The sequence below is a fragment of the Zonotrichia leucophrys genome, chromosome Z (genome assembly GCF_028769735.1).
Source record: "Zonotrichia leucophrys gambelii isolate GWCS_2022_RI chromosome Z, RI_Zleu_2.0, whole genome shotgun sequence".
Classification (NCBI taxonomy): Eukaryota; Metazoa; Chordata; class Aves; order Passeriformes; family Passerellidae; genus Zonotrichia; species Zonotrichia leucophrys.
This window is the reverse complement of record NC_088200.1, coordinates 41098496-41120463: the sequence shown is the minus strand read 5'-3', so window position 1 is coordinate 41120463 and position 21968 is coordinate 41098496. Positions and strand designations below refer to the sequence as shown.

General features: G+C 34.6%; 1 protein-coding gene across 42 annotated transcripts in view; it reads left to right on the top strand.

Moving 5' to 3' along the window:
- The window catches only part of PTPRD (protein tyrosine phosphatase receptor type D), a 1159824-nt gene that overhangs the window by 573851 nt on the left and 564005 nt on the right, over positions 1-21968 (top strand). The gene's annotated exons all lie outside the window — the stretch shown is intronic.

Here is a 21968-nt window from a genome sequence, read left to right as displayed (position 1 = left end):
TTCTGGAAAATTTCTCTGTCAGGACATTGGACTCACTGCACAATTGAAAAAATTTTGAAAATCCCACTGACCAGAAACTTGCTAAATCAGTGGGTTGCTTCAGCACATTCAATACCATCATCTACAAAAACAAAACGTGCCAGATCTGGGTCAGTGAGTCATCATGTTAAAGTCCACCACATGGTCATGCCTGATACTGGGCCATCTGCCTGGCAATAATCATTTGTTCTAAATTAAATATAATGAGGACATGATCAGATAATATTAAAACAGGCATGTTTCCTCTTCTGCCTTTAAATTATAAATTTCTGTGCCATCAGTTTTCATTATAAAATCCTTAATTTTTCATATATCTTTCTCTTCTAATATCAACTAATTATCAGTTTTGTTATTCTGAAATATTTCTGATGTTAAATTAGTCCACATTAGTTTTCTCAATTTCTCATTAGTATCCTTCCTAAAATCGTTTGTTTCTCGCAATATTTTCATTTAATCACCTCCACCTACTGAGTCTTTATCATTTAATAATTTTCTTCTTTTTGTCATTTGATTTTACCTTTTCCTCTATCTATACCTTTAGTAACATTTGACTTCTACCTCTCCTTCAAATTCCTTGCAATATGACAGCATGAAAATTTTGCTGTTGTTATTTCTTGCCTCTCTTTTAGATGTCTTCATCTTATTTATTTTACTCCTTATTTTTCAATATCTCATTTTCTTTCATAGTTCTTTGTGAAGTTCAATTTGGCCAGTCCAGCATTGTCATTACATCATTATTTTCCTGCATGAACATAAGTGAATTCAACCTATTATCCTCTTTTACTAAAGTATTGTACAAAACAAAGTTTAGATGAAATTGGGGCATACAGCCATACTACATCAATTCTTCTCTTCAATTCCAAGCTTGAACTTATTTTCAGCTCCTCTATTCTCTGTGTTTGGAAAGTAAGAACTTTTCAGAGATTATTATTTCCATCAGCGTTTTGAGTGGCTAAAATATTTTTGCAGCCCTTTAGCCTTTGGCTTTTTATTATTAAAATAATAATATATTGTATTTTTAAGAAGCTTGATACAAAATAGAAAAAATATATCAAGGAACAGAAACAGAAAATAGAATCCTAAATAGCTTGGTGAAACATTTCTGAACTTAGAAGGAGGGAAATTTTCCAGACCTTAGGGAAAAGAAATTTTTCTACAGTTTTGACAAAAAAAATTTAATGCCATACAGCCCTTCAAATACCAGAAAGGACCATGCTTCTTGTCAGCACTTCAGAATTATTATAAGTTCAAATAATTTTATACAAGTATAAGCAACTTCAAATTTATTAATAACTAACTAATGTACACATAACTGCATTGAAAGTTTTAATGATAAGTGAAATCAAATATTGTTTTCTGTTTCAAAGTTCAGTCTATTTTTCATTTCATATTTTATTCAGCAGTCTATAGTTTGAATGTGGCTAAATGAACTATTTATCATGAAAATATCTTTTTCAGAAGCATACCTGTGTTTTTCAAGTAAAATACAGAAACTATAAATGAATTTTGATTTTGGCTTTTGTGTGAAATTAGTATCAAGAAAATACTTAAATAACCGATAATGTATGCAAGCCTACTTTTCTTACTCTATTTTTTTTCAGTGTTGCACAATTAAGTAGCATTGTACAGTGATACATACAATCCCCAAAGCTGATTCCATGGTGGAAGTAATTTTTTCTCATCATGCATTTCTTTAGACTAACCCAAAATGTTTTAGGAGATAATACACATGAAATTTTTTGCACTTTGCTCTCACATTCAAAGACTTTCAAATTGTATGCTCTGATGCAAAATTTCCCACATTTTAGATTGTGTTATTAAATTTCTTGTGTGGACTCACCTTTACTTCCTCTATGCAGTATATAATATTGGTTTAAGTGGTATGTTACCCTCCAAAATGGAAAATAGGAATTTTTTTTTAGCCCAAAACTTTTCAAACTTCTAATTTCAAATAACCCTGCAAGAGCACTGACATAATATTGAGACAACATTTAATTCTTGAAATTGGAGTGCATCTCTTATGGAAATTTGTTTGTTAGGTTCCAAATTTATAGTCCTAGACAAAGTTTGAAAATTGTTGAAGTCCTTTCCAAGGCCCAGTTCAAGAGAAAGCTATTTTATCTTTATGCAATAAGACTTACCACTGAAGTAATTGACTGAACAAAGCATCTATTTCAATACCTGACATCATAGTTTCCTAGCTCCAACATTTGAGCTTGGAAACCGAAGACATTCTCACTACTGATTATTACATTATATGCCTTTTAGAAGAAAAGCTACATAACAACCCCCTAATCCTGCATCTCACAGTTCCCTTCTTCTCACAGTGTCTTCATCAACATTATATTTTATCAGTCTCTACTCCATTCAAAGGAGAACCCTGATACAAAGAAGGCCTATTTGAGTTAAACAAGTTTTCCACCACATAAATTAAGAGAAATAGTGATGTACATAGAAATGTACACTAAGAATGAAAGAAGAATCTAAATAGACAAAAGTGGACACAGCTTTCAATGTCCTCAAAAAATTCCCATAAAGGTAAAACAAGGGCATTGCATGCTGGTTACAGGAGACACAGAAAAATTAAAAAAAAAACAAATTAAAAACAACTTTACAGGAAAAAAAAAAGTGTATTTGAGTGCTCTAGATACACAGACTTTCCTACTTCATCTTTTCCTGTTTGTTGGTTGTTCCATATTTTTCCTTTCTTTTATTTTTTCAGTAACATTTCTGGCTGGGGGGCTGTAGTCTTTTTGGTACATATCAACTTTTTTAATGTTATATCTTCATAATCTGAATATATTATTTCATCATTGCAATAATCTTGAAAATAAATTATTATGTGAATAACAGAAAAATCTTAGGAAGTACTTAGACAATACCAATCTTCTCTGAAAAAGTTGTGATATCTATTTTTTTACAGGGAAAATTAATGTAGATTTTAATCCAGGAAACAAGATTACCAAATTTTAATATACAGTCAGTCAGGTTAGGCTGATGCAGTTGACAATACCAAAAGAAAGATCTGAAGATCTAGGACTAGAAATCCTGCCCCAAGTCCTACAGTGAGTTCATGAAGCGTTGTCAACTCTTCCTTTTCTTATATTTGGCAATTTTTCATAAAAATAGAACATCCAGCTGAAGTTTCTCACTTCAAAAATCTCCTTTTAGCTTTGAAAGCTAACTGTATCTTGTAAATGTGTTTCAATTTTGAAGAAAGAATGAATAAGTCCCTGAATCTCAGGGTCTATATGACATTATTTTTCAGCAAAATTTTCTGTATATGATTATGTACTGCTTTGATAAAATGGTCATTATATTTCAGCATCATATTTCTTACCCAGCTTGTCTCTATTAAACAGGCATTACTACAATAGTTGCCTTATCTTTTAGCAGACAGGGGCTAAGAACAGCTGGATGATTCATTCCATATCCATTAACACTATCTGAAAAGAAGAGTTTTCAATTTCACATTCCTTGTGATCAAATTTCTATTATTGTGTCTTCTTTATGAGCATCTTGAGCAGGTAATTTAAAAGAAATTATTTTCTTTAATAATTAATCATGTAAGTATCAAAACTATAACTCTTAGGAAAAAACCACAAAACTGTAACTTTATTAATCACCAAAAAATTAATAAATAAAGCCAGGTATAATGTTATCTGTCAGTTATATAGCAAGATGCTCTCAAGAACTTATAAAAATATGTTTGTATTCCTCATCAGGGTGTCACTCTATAGCAGAATAATTTAAAGAACACCGAAGTCAACTAATGTTTACGTGTTAATCAACTTAGTAAGGTTTAACCTCAGTCCTGTTTCTCCTTAGACTCATCTGTAATCTGTTTCATAAGGTGGTGAAAATTTCTTTTGTCTCCTCTATTGGTTTGGTCTTACTCCCCCTTCAGAGTTGTTTAATTTCTTCTCTATGTTACTTTGTCCTCATTTTAATAGCTAACTTCATTATTTTGAATCTTTTTTCAAACTAGGCTAACGCTTGTTAGTTTTGCCTTAGTTAGTTTTTCTTTTCCCAAGAGTATAGCAGACCTTTTAAATTTCCATTTGATCATTGGATTGGAGATATTTCTCTCTATTTACAGTGGCAAAAACACTCCTTAGCAACATTTCCAGGCTTAGATAGGATATATTTCTCAGTCCTGCAGTACAATTTATCTGCTTACATACTGAGACTTCAAATTGCTAAGGACTTATAGCAGTTACCCCCTTGTGGTAACCAATTTACACACACAGTCAGATCAATTAAAACATATTTTTTTCAAAATGACACAGAGATTTCAATACTATTAGTAATGTTTACTTCTTCATTTCTCAATTAGCACAAATATCTTGTCCAAAATCACTATTTATATTTCTCTGGAATTTAGAAGATACTATCTCATCTCACTTTTGTATTTCTATCTCATACAAAACTCACATTTTGTATGAGATAGAAATTTTAATGAATAAAAGCAATACTTTACATGCTTCCTGCTACTCTGAGGGTGGGTTTTTTACACATACATATTTTTGTGTGCACTAAAATTTTTGCCCTTTTTTCTTACTTTTGCACAGTTGAGATTCTATAGTATGTATGGTTTTGGATTGGAATAGTAATCCATCTTTAGAATTATATCTAGGGAAGTTAAACCATTTATGTTAATACCCTTTGTGAGAGATCAGCTAGGAGTTTTTAAAAGACAGAGTATGAAGTCTGAGAACCTGATTCTCATGGGCTGTATAACATGACCCTCCTGGAACTTTATATTTCTTATGTGTAACCTCATTCTTAAATGCAGAACATCTTGTGCTCATGTGTTCTAGAGTTTGTTCTCATGCAAAAAATTACATTTCAGGTGATTTAGAGTTTGGGTGTCATTATGAGCATTTAATGTTCTCTTGTAGACATTGCAAGGATGGTTATTAATGTTAATTTAAAAACCAAAAACACTAAAACAACAGCAACAAAAGAAATTTATCTTTCTATTCAGCTATACTCCTAATCCATAGGTCTTGTGTCAGACTTTCATTTGTTCGTTCTTTGTGGCCAATATCCAAATGTCAAACATCTGGGACTTTAAAAAATAATTGTTCCTTCTTTCTTTTAAAGGAAAATTTAGTTCATTGTGGGAACTTCCATCCTGTAGGGTTTTTTTCAACTTTTGCTTTAAATTGCATCCAAACTAACAAAGCACTGTAAGGAAGAAAACCTTGCAAGTTGGCAACTGGACTAGACCTTGATTGAAATAAAATTAATACTTTTCTACCTCGTTGATGGAATAAATATTTCTATATTGTTCTCTTAAACTGTTTCATAACTTAGGAAAAGTTATAGGCCAAGTTAAGGTCTTCCTTGAAAACAGAACTTCAGAGCAACGATATCTCAGCATTCACTATACTGAGAAATCAGAAACTCTTCTGCTGAGATGTCTATACTAATGACTAGAAATTCTCTGCAAAGTCCAGATGTAGATCCAGTTAAGGAAGGTAAACCAAGGAACAATCTGTAGGTGAGCTACGAAACAAATCTCAGCCTGGGAGCTAGTACATTTTGTATGTCTGTATTTCTTTTGAACTCAGACACTTCAGAGATTCATCAGTGCTCTCCTTAATAAACTGAACAAAAAAGCTGATCTACAAGTTATGCGATAGAATACATTCTCGTATGTTCATCAGTAGAATTTAAGGATATCTTTTTGGTGACAACAAATTCTTCTCAGGAAAAACAGTCCTTAAAGGTAGGCATCTTCTTAGCACCAGCCAAACAAGGTCATTATTGAAGAATTGAATACATAAATTTTCATAATTTGCTTGCGCTTAAGAAACAACCTCCCTCTGAGAGGTATGCAATGATCATTCTTTATTATTCATAACGGTCATTATGTAAGCCTGTGCCTTTAAAGCCATGGTTCTTCAAGTGGCTCATATTGCTATATTGGGAAGTAAGTTAGATTTTGTAGTTTTATGAACTAGGACTTCGGTTCTCATAAGGAAGTTCAGCTAAACTTAAATGTTTCTGGTATTCCCAAACTGAGGAATGTGAACAATTATCCTGTTCACTATGTACTGAGCTTATATTTAATTTGGTTTAATTAGCTGAATATCTAGAAACATCAATTTGTGAAAATTCAAATAAAGTTGCAACATGCCACATAAAACTAACCTTAATGCACATCAATCTCCATATCTTAGGCTAAATTATATGAGGTTTTCCTTGAATCTTTGTACTTGCAATTTTTCACTTTTAAAATGAAAGCACATTTGTTTTTTATTTCTGAATGAGCTAGATTTAGAAAAGCAATTTCATTGGATCTAAATTAGATGTGCGTTATCTTGAAGTTACCCAACTCCTCCATTGCCAAGAAAGATATATTGCACTCTTTGCCAAAAGAGGCTAAATGTGTGTCCTATCAAAACTACCTCATTGCATAATATTTCTTCTTATTTGTGTTGTTCATACAAGACATGTAAATTCCATTAACTCCAAAGCTGGGGAACTTTGCTGAAAACTGCAAGGCTGAAAAATATGTAATTCATATACTATAAGCTTGGTCTAATATTCTATTTAGTTGAATACCTAAATAGAACAATGCTTGCTACAACACAAAGTGATTAGACTGGTAATTTCAATTAAAAATATATTAATGTTGACATCTTGAATCTTGACAATGGGGCAATATACATTCCCAATATTAGCCACTTATCTCTGTAACTCTTAGGCCAAGAAAACCCACATGGAAACTACTTTAAAGTTAGAAAATTAGCAAAGAAAAATTCATGCAATCTTTTACAAGATGATCAATTTTACAAGGTGATCAGGGACTCACTTTATTCTACATAAAACTGTGAGCAATGTTTGTACTAAATTTTAACATTATTACCATGGCACATTTTAAGGCCATTGCCTGATATACACTAAAACCATTCCTGGTTTTAGTGTATATAAAGATATAGTAAGTAAAGATATTAAGGATTCCTCTTGAATGCATCTTCTTCTATTCTAATAGAAATATAATACTACTTTGTAATATAAATGCTTCAGCTTCATGGAACAGTACTTATCTTGATACAGGTGGCTTCAAATGTGTGAAAAGTAACATTGAGAGCAAAAGAATTTGGACTAAATTGTACAGTTCCTAGTGAAAAGTCTCAAATGATAAGGCAGAACTAAATTTTTGAAAGGTTTATTGGATTAAATTTTGATAGTAAATACTTTTCTGACATAACGTGATTCAGAAATCATGGTTTACTTCCAAAGTAGGTTATCAGAGTATCATGGAATGCTGTGTTTTTGGAGAAACTTTTGAATATCATTTTATCAGCTCCCTGTTCAGAGCTAGACCGGGCCCTGGCAGGACCTGTCAGGCTTAGTTCAGATGGTAGAGCATCTCCAAGAATCGCCATTCTCTTTGTGCAACTCTACAACTTCTCTGCATAACTTTTTCGGGTTATTCAACTATTCTGATGGTAAATTTTTTCTCTAATGTCTTGCCAAACCATCCCATATTACAACTTCTGCTCATTAGCTCTATCTGTGTGCTGGAGAAGAGATTGATTTCATCACCTTCTCACCTGGTATTTGAGGATAGCAATAAGATCTCTCCCAAAAATCTTCTCTTCCCTAGGCTGCACAAACCCTACCTTCCCAGCCTTTTCTTGTATGCATGCTAACTCCTTTATCTGGCTTAGTACATGAAATTAAGTTTTTGATCTATTTAACAATATCCACTCTGTTCATGAATGATTGGAGCCACCAGTACACTGAAACTGGAGGACTGCCCTGAGAAGATGATAAGCCAGCAGCTGGAGATGGGCCAAAGGCAAACAGAGCCTTTGGGCCACAACCCTGACTCTCACCTCACAGGCTGAGCAGAACAGGCTAGTAATGTCAATGAGTTCTTTGACATTCTCAGTCAAGAAATTAACCAGGTCAAGGACTGCTTCAGCAAGAATCAAGAAACACAGGCAGGGATGGGAACATTTCTAAAGCATAGACTCACGGCCTAAGATACAAAGATGGGGAAGGTAGTTGTGTACCTACAGGATTAGCTTAGGAAGGAACTGAAGGATCTTGCAGACCAAAGGGGTAATAGACAACACGTCCAAGAAATTTATCTTGTTTTGTCAGCTCAGAATCATTGGTAATACTTGCTCCTCTCTCCCATTGCCCTTCTTATAGTTGTTAGGATAGCTGAAGTCTCCTATGATACGAAGGCATATTGTTTTGCACTGCTTCCTTCTGTGAAGGAAGTGATTTTTCTCTTAGTGATTTGGTGTCCTGTAGCAGACACATTTATTAAAATGTCTCTCACAGTCATTTGTGCTCTGATTTTCCTGATAAGTACTCAATGGACCCATTAACCATTCTCAGCCTTAATTCTCTCCACGTGCTATGTTCCTCCTTGTTCTTCATCTTTTCTGCCTGTGCCCACTAGAAAGCCCTCTTTCATTCATCACCATACTCAAGCCATGTGAGTTACCTTTACCACATTTCTTTATTCTGAGGGAAATCATAGAAATGCACAAGAGTGCGCAGATTTCTAATCCCTCTTGTCTCTCAGTTCATATACATTTGCTTATGTGCACTTATGTTCCTCTTCACTGAAGAAACTGAGATGATATAATCTGTGCCTGTCTGTGATCTGCCTTTAGACCCTCAGAGCTCTGCAGTGTCCTCCCACGAGAGAGGTAACCCAAAAGTATCGCTGGTGTCCATACAGATGTTGGGAAAAGGCTAACCCTCTGAGGATTTGCTGGTCACCAACATTTTCTCCATACACACATCTCAGATATAAGCTTCACAGGACCAGAAACCTCCCAAGACAACAATGTGATCCCCTGATCCCACAGAGTTGCAGTGTCCCTTGCACTTCCACAGTGGTGTTGATGCTTCCATTTCTTATCGTGCTTTGATCATTATTCCCTGTCAAACCAATATGAAGTCCCTCTCACTGGTTTAGTGGGCATGAAGTCCTCCAAGAATGAAGTCATGCACTAGTTTGTTCACTTTTAAGTTGTCAGTAACAAATAATAATAAAGTGTAAAAGCACATTCTGTCTAAGTAAAACAGTAGTAGTAGGAAAGTATCTCCTTTGCAGCTTGAATATAACTTAATTTAGGGAATTTTAGGTGAAGTCTGAGTCCATATGTGAATAAACATTTCTGAGTAATACTAAAATAACTTGATGGCTCTTGTTATGCTTGTAGTACTATACTGTGTTTCTAATGAATTGCTTTCCAGGATTTAACCTTGGGATAGATTTTTGGTTTTCCCATTATGTATCTCTGCTTCAGGTTGCATATGTGTGCGTGTGTTTTGTGGACTTTTTTCCTGTTCTCTGGATGTTGAGACAAGAGAGAGGGGCAGATATTTTTAACACTGGGCCTTTAGCAAAAGATGTTGCTTTTCAAAAGAAAATAATAATAATATTAATGTATTCTTGAGAAGTCCCTGCTGCAGTTTAAGTCTAGCAACCCTGACAACAGGGTTCATTATGTCATGGTTAAACACTTACATTTATATGAATTGCATAAAATTCTTGATTGATATCTTTTGGTATTCCACATCATGTATAATCAAGATTCATGATCTTACTAAAAAAAATGCAGCCTAACAATAATTTAATGTCATGAGGAAGAAATGTGCAAGTATTTCCTTTTTAGAGTCCCATCAAGTAGAAATGATAGAAAAGAAAAATATATCTTTATCTTATTAGACAAATATCAGAATGATTGTTGCAGTTAAAGGGCACATAAATAGAAATTTGGCTGGAAGGATTAGGAGAGCAATTATGCTTGCTCTGATAGGAAATTCAGCTAGAACTCTGGACAGAGCTGTAGTCTTGGAGAAAGAGCTGTTGAGAGGTTAATTTAAAAGATGCAAGAAAACCATTTAGTAACGGACAGAGACTCAAAAAATATAACTATTAGCTTTGAGGAATTCTATAGAAATGTTGTGTCTAGCAGAAATTTAAAAGTTTCTAGTGTACAAATATATAGAATGAGTCTTCCACAGAGTGTATAAGCTGGAAAATGTGATGATTTCTTATCATCAGTGGTTCAAGAATAGCATTCTCTAGAAATAATAATCTAATGGATTGTAAAATAGCATGATTTTTTGTGAGAGGTTTTATATAACTCAGCTGACTATAATAACAGGACCCTATTATTCAGTGACCTGAGATGTTCCTTTCAATGATGTACAGTACATGTATGGAATAGGAAAATAGGAGCTTTATTCAGGTAGAAACCATGGAGAGAATAACAGCCTGGGTAAGACTGAAAGGGGTATTATGATAAAAGCTGAAAACTGAGAATATATCTGTTTTCTCTTTAGAAATATAAGGGAAAGGAGCACAAGTAGATAAACCAAGAGAAGCAGAAAAAAAAAGAGATGCCTGGTCAGATCGAAAATCTAAGAATATTCTGAATGATGCATTTATATTTTCAGTTTTTCAGTCAAAAGTACATATTTTTCTATTGTGTTCATTGTTATTGAAAATACAACTCAAATATGTCTCACTTTAATTATCTTAATGTAAGTGCATTCTTATAAGTTTTTCTGATCAATAGTCTTTCTTCCTTCCTTTTCTCCCTTCCTGACTCCCTGAGTCATTTCTTCCTCTTCCTCTTCCTCTTCCTCTTCCTCTTCCTCTTCCTCTTCCTCTTCCTCTTCCTCTTCCTCTTCCTCTTCCTCTTCCTCTTCTCCTTCTCCTTCTCCTTCTCCTTCTCCTTCTCCTTCTCCTTCTCCTTCTCCTTCTCCTTCTCCTTCTCCTTCTTCTCCTCCTCCTCCTCCTTTCCAGTGTGTGATCAAATAGCTGCTGCACTTCTGCAATGTAAAAAGTACAGGGTTGAGATCCTTTCTTTGTGTGAATTTCTGCCATTTCTGTAACAAGTAAAGTAGCTCACATGAGCTGGTCATCCATGGCCACACTGTTTTTCCTAATGCTTTAGTTTTCTTGCAAGTAGAAACATATTTTTAATCAGTAAACTCCAAAACCAAATTACATTATTGTCCAAAATAATACAGCATCATTACAGATACATTTGTAAATCTGCTACATGGAGACAGTCCAATTGGTACAAAAAAATTCCTTAATATTTTTCTTCATAAGAGATATTTTCTATAATCAAGAGGAGTCAAGGAGAAGTTCTCTATTGTCCCAAAGGCAAACTTCAGAGAACCAAACAGTCTTTTCCCATGATAAGCTGTAGGTGTAGCACTTGCTACCCTTTAATGTAGCATTTGCTATTCAGCCAAGATTTTTTTGGCATTATCAGATTTCTGATATTCCATTGCCTGCTGCTTTTTGGGGTTCAAAACAATGCCCATATCTGAAAAAGAAGTTGTGGTATTACAGTAATAAAGTAGCAGTCTAATATTTGTATCAAAATTTCTACAGGTACTTTCTAAATATTTTACATGTCTTTATTTCTTTTCAAACTAAATCTAAGTCTTAATCTTTAATTCTTTACAAGACTAATGCATTAATGGTTAAATTACAGAAGGACCATCATTTTGTTGGCTGAGAATTACCATTTTCAGTGCAACAGAAACAGGTATTCTTCTTTCTATAAGGCTTTCATGAGTCTGGACCTGGATAAAGACTAGATTATAACATTAGCAATTGCTTTTGAACAGTAATCCTAGATCATATTTAGTCTCTTGGCTTTCCAATAAGAAAAATTTGTTTTAGTTTCTAATTTGTGAAAATTGAGTCACAACTAGCTGCATAGTTATCATAGTTTTGTATGTGCTTCTACATTTAATATATAGGAAGGTGCTGTCAAAGGAATAACAGCCGCTTTACTGATGTGTACATAATTGGGAACAGTCTGCTCTGATGGATAACAATAAATCTTTAACCAAGCTTTCACACATTTATTTCCTGATAGGCTACTGCATTAACCTTAGTTTTCAGCTGGTATTTGTTTATCTGCTTAAAGCAGCACTTTGCCTGCATTTGTTGCTTTGGTGTTTACCCAGACTTCAAAGAGTGAGCAGGGATTTTGCATTTCAGAGGAGCTTAACCTTGATATATTTACAGCATTATTAAAGCCAGGTGGCCTACACAGAGGTCAGCAACTTCTCAAAGGGAACATGATACTTAGTATTTTGCTTTTCCACATCAGAGTTAAGAACTTTGCCATTTTACAAAGAAACAAAATCCTTTCCTACTTTGTCCTGGGCCCCTTCTAAGAAAGCAATGTGTTGCTTCATTGAATCAGTTTCACAGACTCACAGAATCACAGAACTAGTTTGGAAGAGACCTTCAAGATCATGGAGTCCAACTCATGCCCTAACACCTCAACTAAACCATGGCACAAAGTGCTGCATCCAGTCTTTTTGTGAAAACATCCAGGGATGGTGACTCCATCTCTCCCCAGACAGATAATTTCAGTACTTTATCACTCTTTCCATGAGAAACTTTTTCCTAATATCCAACCTGTACTTCCCTTGGTGCAGCTTGAGTTCCTGCTTGGAGAAAGAGACCAAGCACCCCTGACCACAGCCACCTTTCAGGGGGTTGCAGAGAGTGATAAGGGCACCCCTGAGTCTCCTTTTCTCCAGGCTAAACACCCCCAGCTCCCTCAGCCGTTCCTCACAGGGTTTGTGTTCCCAGCCCCTCTCCAGCCTGTTTGTTTAGCCATGTCTTTCCTCTGTATAAGGTTCAATCCCTCTGACTCCAATCTTTAATTTTGACAGTGGTACTTTGCTATAGATGAGGTACACATTTTAAAGTTCATTTCTCATAGAATAAAAGTTTAAATATTATAAAGGCAAATGTTTCTAATAATGCAGTTTGTGATCAGGTTTTCCCACTGAATTTGAAAAAATATTCACAGAAAATGTCATGCATATAAATGTGCTATTTCTTGTAGTATGTTTATGGTACACACAGCACAGAATTTCACTTCATTGATATGCTAGGGAGACATTCAGTGAAAACACAGCTCTTATCTTTGAGTTCCATAGGAAGGGCTGGTTACACTGCATTTTCTGACCAGCTGTACTGAAGAGTAATATCTTCATTTGGGGGTGGATGAAGTAATTAAGTAATCAGTTCAAAAGTGCTGTTTTCTAGATTTGAAAAAGAAGATATTTTCCCTGAATGTTAATGTGGTTTACAGGCTCTGGGCTAGACTATAAACTCTGTTTTTCAGTTGCAAATCTCAACAAAAAAAAAAAAAAAAACAAAAAAAAACCAAAATGCAGAATCTGCAAATGGCAAATGCAATAGAATATTTTAAAGATAGTGTCTTCACATTTTATCTCAGTTGCAGCAACCATTTCTCAATAGGGAGGCCTTAACAGAGGTTTTTAATGCTGAGATCAGACAACAAGTCCTAGATATCCTAAGTAATAAACATGTCAATAAAGATTTAGTGAAAATAAGTTAAGCATCCAGTATCACACAGAACTTAGTAAATGCTGGCTTAAAACAGTGTTATTTGTCAGTAATAATACAATTCTAGAAGTAGTCTTTTCAAAAGAATAGACTTTCAGCCTGAAAAAGACTTTCAAACCTAATGTAAATGAAGGTAAATGATACATAACAGAACCTTCAGAATGGCTATATTTTGATAATATTTTAGGATATAAACAAAATTCAGTGTATTGGTATCAGATGTATTCTATTTCACTTTTACACATTTCTTTAGCAGACGACTTAAGTCTTGTAGGTTGGAGGATTAACATTTTTATACTGACAATATCATACTGTTCAAACCATAGAAGTTACGTAGCCATGACTGAGGTTTTAAAACAATTGGAAGACAGCCTAATTTCTAAATTAAGACCAGGATATCAAGGGTTATCTTGTGTCACATAAAAACTGCATGGGATTATTAATGTCAGACTCTCTTACCTCATCTCGGTCCTGAGGTTTAAATAGCTCCAGATGAACTTCGGGCAAAACAGATGAATGCTTGAATCTGACTAAATAACTCATCTATACTCATGATTTAGGATACTAAAGCTAAGAGCCCAGAAATTAAAAGCCAGTTACATCATCTGCTCTTCTAACACAATCTGGTCCCATTTTTGATTTACAGCTAATTGTTCTGCACAGTTGTGAGGTTTCTTTTCACAGTACTTTTAATAAAAAAAAAAAAAAAGGAAGAACTGTCTTTTTTACCCTTCAGTATACTCCATTCTATGTAGATGAAAATTTTATTCTGTCTTTTAAAATGGAAGTGCGATCCAGAAAAGGAAGAGTCAAATTGCTTCTGATAATCATGGCTCTGGCTCTGGAAGCTTCTATGTTTCTAGGTTTCAACAAAATATGCACAATATTCCAAAGAAATATCGGCCTAAAGTAAGGCTGCTATAGGCAGATTTAATATGCATTCTTATTATTTGCATGTAAAGTCATTTGCATCAATTTTTTTTCTCTGCAAGTGAATATTTCCTAAAGGCTGAGCAATTTCCCAAATATTTCACAAACTACGTTTCGTCTTCTGAAGCTGCATGGGCAAAATGTTGCCAGCCTAATTGTGAAAATTTCATGACTGTGACTATGTGACTGAATTTCTTCAACATGACGATAACAGATTTTTACAGAAAAACAGAATTTGCAGACAACAGCAAGGATATGTTGATGATAGCTGCTACTATAAAGCAAAGGGTAACACAGAGTGATGAATATCCTTGACAGTCTGAAGATCTGGTTTTCTTACAAATGCATTTATATTAATTCATAATAAGTATTTTGACTTCTTTCTTCAAAAGTAATTTACCATTTGAATGGTAAATTTTTTTCTTTTTTTCTTTACAGTTATATAGTTTTTTCAGCATTTAATTCAACTCCTAGTATTGTGCAGTTACCTTCCGAAAATCTTATGGATCTGTTGATTGGCTAAAATTTCATTACAGTAACAGATCCCTGTGGGAAGGAACTGACTGTATTCATTCTAAGACTTTTGTTGATCCGAATTCTGAATCATTGCAGTGACTAAGAGTTCATTTCTGTCTTCTGAATTTCCTCAAACGGCATTTTCTCGGGAGTCTTGTTTTCTGTCTTCTTTATAGATCTGAGGATTCAAAGAGACAGTTTATTAATACCTTCAATGCCTATGTTGTTCTAGAATTGAAACATACTCATTTACACTAATTTATCATTAATTTAGTTTTCTGTTTTCTATTACTACGTATTTTCAAAGTTAGATAGGCCAAATATATATTACTATATATTTTTAAGGACAGAAGTCTAAATAAAGTACATTTTCTAACCTGGCACTGGAATGCAGAGATTAATATAACTCTATGTAAGAGTATCCTTCCATGAATCAAGGAAAAAATAAAGACAATATTTCTAGAACCAATGATTTGTCCCTGAAACCAAGTATCTTTCTAATCACAACAGAAATTTGTATAACTTGGTATTGAAAGCTGTGAAAAGTCAGCATCGTATAGCTTCATAACAGTGAATTTTACTGTAACTCACACTGTTTAATGCTTCAGCTAACAGTTAGCCCTCAAGGGCAGCATTTTGGCAGAAGTGGAGGCACAGTTGGCTGAGAGCTTGTCTCAGCAATGGTGGGCACATTGCAGAGTCCCCAGCAGCGCTCACAGGCAGTTGAGAGGCCTATACCCACCATGAACTCCAGCGGGAGGATGAAGTTTTGTGGGTCAGGGTCTGCAATGGCCTCTGGGGCCACAAGCAGCAGTCTGCCCTTGCAGGAAGCATGCACTGGTAGGGAGGTTGCAGCAGGAGTAATGAGTCTGTGGGAGGAGACCAGCAGACCACCTGGGTTTCCAGGCACTGCGCTGCAAGAGCTGACACTGCTCTTCCAAGTTGCACTAAGGAAGCAGAGAACAAGCGCCTACGCTTGTTAGACTGGGAAATGGAGACAGGTGGGCTGGGATCTTGTGAACTCTAGCATCAGAAGGATTTTTCCTTCTCCACATGCACCTATGACTTACAGAACACCTTTGGGGACCCAGCACGGGCAAAGGAAGGACTTCCTCACAACAAAGACTTTGATCAGCCTGTGCCTGAGACCTGTGGCAGCACTGGCAGGATAAGGCAAGGAATGGTGGTGGAAGACTCCCTGCTGTGGCCATGCAGGCTGCTAAGCTGACTTGGTTTGTTAGAAGGGGACATTTGCTATACACTGAGGGGTTTGGTCCAGAACATCATGAATAGGCTGTCAAAGTTTGTTCACTTTGACAGTTGGTCAGACTATTATTCCACATTTCTTCTCCATAAGGGTACTAGCAATATGTCTGGGAGATTTAAGACTTCCTGAGTAGTGACCATATATCTCCAGGGAATGAGGAGAAGGGCTTGGTGCATGGTGACTTCTGCCTGGTCTTCCTGGTGAATGGGAAAGCTTTGAGGAAAAATGAATGAATGTCGGAGGTCAAAAGCTGGTTGCATATTCGACATTGGCAATAGAGTTTTAATTTTTACGACCATGTGTCCTTTTTGAGGACTGCTTGGAAGACAAGGGATCCATCTGAATAAATGTCTGCTGCATACTGTATTTATGAAGAACAAGCAAATGATGCCTTCTTCTGACAGCTTCACATCCATAAGCCCTTGTCTTCCAGAGAGAATTGACTCAGCCCAAAGTATGAGGGAAGGACAACACAAACAGGGCACAAGTACTTCAGGATCATTCTGAAGTGCACTGCCTACATCTTCTTGACACAGGCAATTAGGAAACCAGGAACAGGAGATGAACTACTGGACCTAGAACAGAACCGGAATAAAGCAAATTCTTCCTGTCTCCAAGACAGTAATTAAAAGTATTTGGGAAGCTACAGGCCAGTCAGCCTCATCTTATTCCATGAGAGTTCATCTTGCTCACACATACAGTTGCTTACTTCTCCTCAGTTTAATTTGGTTTTGGTTCAGTTTTGTAAAAAAAGACAAAGTTCTTATTTATCTGCATGGTTTAACCTATAGCATCTTTAAGTCATGTTCAGTGGTATGAACAGCAGTGAAAAATTAAAAGCAAAAAAAATAATCCTCTTGAATGAGTTTAATATCTTGCCAAAAACTAGAAAAATTCATCTTGATAGCACTTAAGAAATTGTGGAATGATGTTAAGCTATTAGTGGTTATTTGGATTTTTTTTTTCTTTAATGTTATCCCTAGTATTTCGAGTTTAATATTCTCAACTAGTAGTTGTACTAAATATCAAACAACAGAAGATTTTAACAACTCTCTCAGGAAATTAGGAAAAAATAGAGCTCCTTTATTAGTCCACTGTGTTCACATAATTGGATCACTTGCCCTCTGCCACCACTGAGTGAAACATTTGTATTGACTCACAGGTCAAGTATCTATTAAAATAGTGATAAATCAATCACCATCCTCGCCCTCATGCACAGAAGTACAGCAGCTCTGAAGTAATGACTGCTGTTCAACGACAGCTTAGTGGGCTTTTCTGTCTCATATAATGAGACAGAAATCTTGGGTAGTTAATTAAGGCACTGTATATCTGAACACCTTCATAAAAAGTCAGTGAATAGGTTGACACAAATCAAGGCGTGAATCCAAGAAACTGCAGGTGGGATGAAGTGCACAGAGCCTATCAAAGCTCATCACATTTGAAAGTCAAAGACATGAGTTCCTCAGTTGGAAAATTCAAAATTATGTGTGCTTCTCTTCTCCTTGATTTTTATTGCTTTCTTCTGCACAGCATATAAGAGCCATGTGTACTGACTGTTATTTATACACTGAAGTGCAACGATGTTTTTATGTTTAGTTTATATAAACAGTTACAAACAGTATCCCACAACCTTTCTATTGCAATAATTCTCTGTAATTATTTTCTTTTACATTTTATTTGAGAGACAGTACTTGTTTGAATTGGCAGATTTTGCCAGCCTGTTTTTATTTCTTTAATAAACACAAAATGAAAATAATCTTGCAAGGTGGCAGGGTGCTTGGGGATGTCAGTGTAATTATTGCAGAGGACAGGAAGCATTCTCATCACATGATCAGTCTATTTATTGAAGAAAAAGTCCCTGGTGAGTTTTCTTCCTTTATGTTTTCAGAGCGTAACTTTTACCTATTTATATTGTAGCCACTTATAGAAAATTCAGTTGGAATAAATATTTTGATCTCTGGTGCTTTTCTCATTCTCACTTTCCAAAATTACTAAAGCCATTTGAGATTACTCTTTAAGGAAAGTCTCAGGATAATAACAGGCTTCTCTAGAAGCAGTATTGGGATTTGGGACTCCATTAAATCATACAGAGCTCTCACTCACTGAATCCTGCATTAGACCATGCTGTAAAAATACATGAAGGACTGAAGAAAGCACAGGCAGTTTCTCTTTTGAAAACAACGCCTGAAATGCACAGCAATCGCTTTCCTGTCTCATACACTATGAAAGTGAACTCCATCATCTGCTCGTGATGGACTGTTACAAAGGCAGTCCAGAAGAAATGCTGTCACAATAGTGCTGTCAAATGAACATTTACTAGAGAATTGAAGTTTCCCCTGGCATAAGGAAATTCAGTCCTCTGACTGTTTTTATACTACATAATCTAGTTGTTCCATAATGTACCTAAGGACTAGGAAACTGCAGAAAAGCAATAGTATAATTTTAGTTCCTTTGGATCAGATTTTTTTTCTCCAAACAGGAGAGCATTTTCTAAGTAGGAATTAAATATTCAGAGTGTTCATCATATTCATTAAATAATTTTTAAAAATGCAATCCATTGATCTATGGCATTCATTAGACATTAAAACATTCAGTGCCTCTGATCTTCTTCAGTCATTGTTCTAAGCACTGCAATGGGCTGCTGAAGTGGGCCAGCCTAGTTAACCTCTAAGAGAACATTAGCAGTATTCAGCACTATGTTTATCTCTTTCCTGGAAAGATTATGAGAGATTTCAGGTCTTCAGTTACCCCCCCCTTTTTTTTTTTTTTGATTGCTAAATAGAAGCCTGATACCTGAATTCTTTTTCTCTTTTAAAACACACAGTAATTGGTTTTTGAATCCAACTGATTTCTTGATTTTTTTACAGTTGAGATTTCAACACATTGTTTTGTCTAATGTGCTACACATGCATGCTTTGGCAACTGTTTTCTTTTTTTTTTGGAAAACATAATTGCAAACATAAGCATTTTTTTTATCTGACAGTAATAAGCATGGAATAAAGAAAATCCACAGATCTGATCCCCCAGTGAGGGAACAAAACTAAAACCAAAACCATAATGGCTCTCCCTCTCTCCCTACCACTCTCCCACACATGCATCTTGAGTGTATTAGTTGAGAAGTTGGAAAATTCATTACGTATACATATAATGGAGACAATCATAATTTCACACTTTTTATAGTACAATGCCTTTTCTTCACATTGGCATGAAGTCATTGCAAGATGGCTAAAATAAAATGAAATTAGAACAGTCTTTCAGTCTTTCATTAGCTACACATTCTCAGGGTGATGGCTTTCACTACATTTCCTTCAGACTGATTTACCTTTTGATCTGTTTTCTATCCTTATTTGTAGACAGGCAGAAACTGTCCAAAAAAAGCCCAAAAAAAGGGGTAAAAAAGGGGTGATTATTCAACAATCCTATAGAAGTTTCATCAGTGCCAATGATTGTTCCTGCAGAAAAAATTCCAGATACACTATGAATAACAATGAGATATAAATGTCTTGCATGGTTGTTGATTAAGTGCTAAATTCTCACATTGTTTTGCTGTACCCACTTCTGCATTATCAGTATGTGGCTAAGCATTGCAAATCCCATTTCAAACAACAAAATTAGGGTATATAGAACTTGTAGCCATTCTTAAATGACATTTTAAAGTTTGGAAGATCTTCATCTTCCTCACCTAAGATATTTAAGTGCATCAACATTCAGTTAAATAAATTTGTGTGTCACTGAAAAGTAATGTAAAATTATAGTCCACTTTTTAAATGAGGGCTTTAGGAACTCAGTATTAGTTTGAGGGTCAAAAAAACTTCCTTTTCTATGTACTTTCCAAATATTTTGCTAAATGTTACACATACATTTTATATTCTACTTTTCATATAAGGGCCAAAAAAAAATTAGGCTATAAATTCCTTTGTGTGTAAATGAAACATATGGACCTATGGTTTGAGATGACATTTTAGAAGCTTCATAATAAAGTGTATGTTCAAAATATGCATTGCTTAAAAAGGAGGAAAGCTGTACACAGAGATATGACATATCATGCATATTATTTATCTACTAATTAAAATTGTAGTGTCTTTGCAATTGGACTCCCATTTTATGCACACTTTTTATTATGTCTTTACTTAAATAATGGCCTTACATTCACTTTATTTTTTAATCTATGGTTATAGAATAAAATAAAGTATAAAATGTTCATAAACCTAGTAGTGCATGAATTCTAACAGAAATTGTTTTTAAAACATATATTATGTTACTATATTAAATAGAATGAAATTACTCTTTTGCTTCCTAGTTTACCCTAATTACTACACTCATAAACTACATAACTTCTGAGTCCAAGAAAATTAAACTATAATTAAGTAAATTTATTTTACACTATATATTATATTTAAATGATAATTATTTCTACTTAATAATATATAAAATTTTACTTCTTAATAAATCATTATTTCCTTCACTTTTAGGTAAATAGAAGTTCATATTACTTAGAATGTATTAGACCTAAAAGTTTTAAGGAAAGAAACGTAATAGCAACGAGAGTGATATATTTATCTGTCTGTGAACCAACTAAAGACTATCTTTTAAGTATCTTGCCTTACAAAGTTAATGTAATTGGGCTTCTCTTCTAAAGGGCAGTTGAGCTGTCCCATTCCATGTATGGTCAATAATTTACTTATTTTAAAATTATTAATTGCTTACTTTAATGTTTAAATTCAAAATTAATGTTTCAGTGAGACTTCTAGGTATTCTCACCAAGCATTAAAGAGCCAGGTTTTGCTCTTGAAGGTAATGAAAATAGGCTAGTCTAGAAGTCCTTTTCTTTCCAAAGAAAGCAGCTTCGTCTGTCATTCCTCTGGACAGACTGTACAAGTCCTGTTGTTATGAGACTTGTGCCATAAGAAACCATCAATTTCTATCACATCCTGCAAGGAATGCAGTTCTAAATTGTTAATCTGCTATACAGTCAGCCATATATCTGAGTACCCTGTGCTTTTTAATTCTAAGGTAGTCAAAGAACTTTCCATCTGAGCCTTTGGATATGTCCTAAAGGCAATATGTACAAAATTATCCATTCACACACTGCTCTTAAGTCACTCATGGAAGATGGAGAATAATAAAGAGTTTTCAGCAAAATTTTCCATCAGAATTTCAGTTGTGAGCAACATCCATCCATAATTTCATCCAGAATTCATACTTAACAAGCATATGAGAAGTATATGTTGACAAGGTCAAGTGAAAGAGAATATGCCAGTTTCATCTATTTTAGTTTTATTATGATGCATGCATATTTCAAGCTGTCTTTAGAATTCACTCATTTAGGGTTTTTGGGTTTTTTCCTTGCTTTCCTATGCAAGAGCTATAGTCCATATAACTAAAAAGCAATATCTAATATTTTGCTATTTTCTGGTAAATATATGTGTTAGTAACTGGGCAAGGTACAAATAGATGCTTGATACAGGTCTCAAAATTTACCAAAATGTATAAGGGAGATGAAAAATTTTTTTAGCTACAAGGTTTCCATTTTTCTGGGGAACATGCTGACTTTTCTAAACTATTTTCACCCAATATTTATATTATATTTTCACTCAATATTTATGTTAAGCAAGATCACTTGTTAATCAACACCTTTGTCATAACCTTTTCTGTACATCATGAACACAAAAGAGGTGATAATTACTTCCACAAGCCACAGAAAATTTTTCTTAGTTACAGATTTATTAAATATACTGAGCCACATGACTCACATTAATGGATACCAACAATATTGTACTCTTTAAAAAATGAAGAAAATTAAGATGAAAT